Genomic DNA, 4,256 nt, shown 5'->3' on the forward strand with positions numbered 1-4,256 from the left:
TTTTCCCCCCTAACCAGTACCCCCTCATACCACGTTAGGGCACGCCTAGCATCACTTCTTGACATGTCATGCATCGATATGCATCTATTTACTTGTATTCATTGTTTCTTCCCCCTCTTCTCTCCGGTAGACTACGAGACCGACGCTGCTGCTGGCCAGTTCGACTACGGTGTTGACGACCCCTCTCTCTTGCCAGAGCAACCAGGCAAGCCCCCCCCCTTGATCACCAGATATCGCCTATTCTACTCTATACTGCTTGCATTAGAGTAGTGTAGCATGTTACCGCTTTCGTTAATCCTATTCTGATGCATAGCCTGACATTGTCGCTACATCTGTTGATACCTTGCCTGCAATCCTAAATGCTTAGTATAGGATGCTAGTTTATCATCATTGGCCCTACATTCTTGTCAGTCTGCCTTGCTATACTATTGGGCCGTGATCACCTGGGAGGTGATCACGGGTATATACTATACATACATACATACTATACAGATGGTGACTAAAGTCGGGTCAGCTCGAAGAGTACCCGCGAGTGTTTCACGGATTGGGGGCTGAAAGGACCTTTGTCCCGACGGCCCTCTGTGTGGATCTTTGTGGCGGAGCGACAGGGCAGGTTGAGACCGCCTAGGAGAGAGGTGGGCCTGGCCCTGGTCGGCGTCCGCGGTTGCTTCATAATAACACGCTTAACGAGATCTTGGTATTTGATCTGAGTCTGGCTACGAGCCTATACGCACTAACCATCTACGTGGGAGTAGTTATGGGTATCCCGACGTCGTGGTATCAGCCGAAGCACTTCAGACGTCAGCGACGGAGCGGCGCGCGCTGAATTGGACTGGAACGCCACTAGGCTAGGTCTGCTTTCGGCCGCCCTCGCAACGTGCAGGTGTGCTATGGGCGATGGGCCCAGACCCCTGTGCGCTTAGGTTTAGACCGGCGTGCTGGCCTCTCTGTTGTGCCTAGGTGGGGCTGCGACGTGTTGATCTTCCGCGGCCGGGCATGACCCAGGAAAGAGTGTCCGGCCAAATGGGATCGAGCGTGTTGGGTTATGTGGTGCACCCCTGCAGGGAAGTTAATCTATTCAAATAGCCGTGATCTTCGGTAACAGGACGACTTGGAGTTGTACCTTGACCTTATGACAACTAGAACCGGATACTTAATAAAACACACCCTTCCAAGTGTCAGATACAACCGGTGGTCGCTCTACCTCAGGGATATGAGGAGGGGATCGCCGGGTAGGATTACGCTATGAGATGCTATTTGGAGATGTTACTCGGAGATGCTACTTGGAGGACTTCGACCTACCCTCTTCTACCTGTTGCAAGACGAAGGTGACCAGAAGCGTAGTCTTCGATAAGACTAGCTATCCCCCCTCTTATTCTGGCATTCTGCAGTTCAGTCCACTGATATGGCCCCCTTACACATATACCCATGCATATGTAGTGTAGATCCTTGCTTGCGAGTACTTTGGATGAGTACTCACGGTTTCTTTCTCCCCCCTTTTCCCCCTTTCCTTTCTTTCTGGTTGTCGCAACCAGATGCTGGAGTTCAGGAGCCAGACGCTACCGTCGACGACGACCCCTACTACACCGGAGGTGCCTACTACTACGTGCTGCCCGCTGACGACGACCAGGAGTGACCTAGGAGGATCCCAGGCAGGAGGCCTGCTCCTCTTTCGATCTGTATCCCAGTTTGTGCTAGCCATCTTATGGCACCCTGTTTAACTTATGTCTGTACTCAGATATTGTTGCTTCCGCTGACTCGTCTATGATCGAGCACTTGTATTCGAGCCCTCGAGGCCCCTGGCTTGTATTATGATGCTTGTATGACTTATTTTATTTGTAGAGTTGTGTTGTGATATCTTCCCGTGAGTCCCTGATCTTGATCGTACACATTTGCGTGCATGATTAGTGTACGATTGAATCGGGGGCGTCACAACTTGACAAAGTTGTGGGATAAGTTCGGTGGTAGTCCAGTGTTTGTGTGTTTGCTCAATGAACTTTGGAGGACATGCTCGTGTATGGGGGCATATATATACTGGCATCCTTCATGGGCAATCTGTTTTATGGATTGAGGGATGAAAAAGGTAAATATTTATTGAGGCCTAATCCTAGTGCGTAGGAGTATTTCCATCTAAAAATGGAGCCGTTGTTGGTTGTGAAAGCGGGTACTGATACAAAATAGGTAGGAAACACACCGTTGATCAATTGTTGGTATTGGAAACTTATCGACCATCTTTTTTATGTGTAGATTGAAGATTCTTCATGTTTCATTCCTTTCGCATCGTCACCAATGACAATTACTACTCTAATAATATTCAAGTGTTTCTTCCTCTTTGTAGACGATATAGGATATGATAAGGATAAGTCTGATTTCCAAACACACATTTATAGGCAAAGTCCTATTTCATTTTTGTAGACAGATGATTTGCAATACGATGTATTAATACAAGGTAAGGCCTCTATCTCAACTATACAAGACTAGGAGGTGGGCCACAACTCCAATACACGTGCAGTACAAAATACATACTCAACACCCCCCCGCAGTCGAAGCGTCGCCGGAGACACATAGACTGGATCGAAACTCCTCGAAGACGGGAGTAGGCAATCCCTTAGTCATCACATCAGCAAACTGTTGCGTCGTCGGCACATGGAGAACCCGAACACGGCCAAGGGCAACCTGCTCGCGCACGAAGTGAATATCGAGCTCAATATGCTTCGTCCGCCGATGGTGCACCGGCTTGGCGGAGAGGTAGACCGCGCTGACATTATCGCAGTAGACAAGAGTGGCCTTGTGAACATCACAAAGCAACTCCTGGAGCAGCTGACGTATCCAAGAGCACTCGGCCACGGCGCGATACTCGATACTCTGCCTCGGCGCTGGAGCGGGAGACCGTGGGCTGCCGCTTCGATGACCAAGAGATTAACGAGGGCCCAAGGTAGACGCAGTAGCCTCATGTAGAGCGTCGCGTGTCGGGGCAGCCAGCCCAGTCAGCATCCGAGTAGGCCACAAGGTCGGTGGAGGCGGAGGCCATCAGGGTGAGTCCCAAGGACATGGTGCCGCGTATGTAACGGAGAATACGCTTCACCAGTGTCCAGTGAGAGTCACGCGGGGCGTGCATATGAAGGCACACCTGCTGAACAACGTACTGCAGGTCGGGGCGAGTCAGCGTCAAGTACTATAAAGCACCGACAATAGAGCGATAAAATGCTCCATCTGACGCGAGAAACCCCTCCAGAGCAGAGACCTTCGCCTTCGTGTCGATAGGGGTGGGCGCCGGCTTGCAGTTAAGCATACCGGCACGCTCAAGGAGCTCGTGGGCGTACTTCTGCTGGTGCAGAAAGAAACCATCAGCCCGGCGGATCACCTCGATGCCGAGAAAGTAGTGCAGGGGCCACAAGTCCTTGAGGGCGAACTCATCACAAAGACGAGCAGTCAGCCGCTGAAGGAGATCGGGGGTGGATGCCGTGAGGATGATGTCGTGGACGTAAAGCAGCAGATATGCAGTGTCAGCTCCCTGATGATACACAAAGAGTGAGGCATTGGAGCGAGTGGACCGAAAGCCCAGAGACTGCAGGAAGGCTGTGATACGCTGGTACCAAGCCCGAGGCGCCTGCTTCAACCCGTACAGAGAGCGGGAGAGCAAGCACACGAAGTCGGGGTGCTCGGCATCGACGAAACCAGTAGGCTGCTGACAGAACACCTGCTCAGCGAGATGACCGCGCAAGAAGGCGTTGGAAACGTCCAACTGATGCACAGGCCAGGCGCGCGAGATGGCCAGCTGAAGGACGGCGCGGATCGTACCCGGTTTCACAACCGAGGCGAAGGTGTCGGTGAAGTCCACGCCCGCGTGCTACCGAAAACCACGAACCACCCATCGAGCCTTGTAGCGCTCGAGAGAACCGTCCGGGCGAGTCTTGTGGCGAAACACCCACTTGCCAGAGATGATGTTGGCATGGAGGCGTCGCGCAACAAGTTGCCACGTGCGGTTGCGCTGTAAGGCATCGAACTCCTCCTGCATCGCAGCTAGCCAGTGGGGATCCCGAAGGCAGCGCGAGCAGAGGTGGGGACGGGTGATGGCGTCGACGTCGAGGCGGCGCACACATACTCGTCGGCGGAGTAGCGCGTGCTGGGCCGAAGCACTCCTGCTCGGGCACGGGTAGTCACGCCAAGTGGCGGGGCAGCAGGGCCGGCGGGTGCCGCAGCGGCGGGGGCACCCAGTGCGGCGGCGGGGGCCACGGCGGCGGAGGCGGCGGCGG

The 4,256-nt window shown here is 53.5% G+C and overlaps 1 pseudogene; it reads right to left on the reverse strand.

The window, feature by feature from the left end:
• The window catches only part of LOC119368886, a 15,038-nt pseudogene extending 13,029 nt beyond the window's left edge, over nucleotides 1-2,009 (reverse strand).
• Between the last annotated feature and the right edge of the window lie 2,247 nt (nucleotides 2,010-4,256).

Source organism: Triticum dicoccoides, chromosome 2B (genome assembly GCF_002162155.2).
Source record: "Triticum dicoccoides isolate Atlit2015 ecotype Zavitan chromosome 2B, WEW_v2.0, whole genome shotgun sequence".
In the NCBI taxonomy this organism is placed as follows: domain Eukaryota; kingdom Viridiplantae; phylum Streptophyta; class Magnoliopsida; order Poales; family Poaceae; genus Triticum; species Triticum dicoccoides.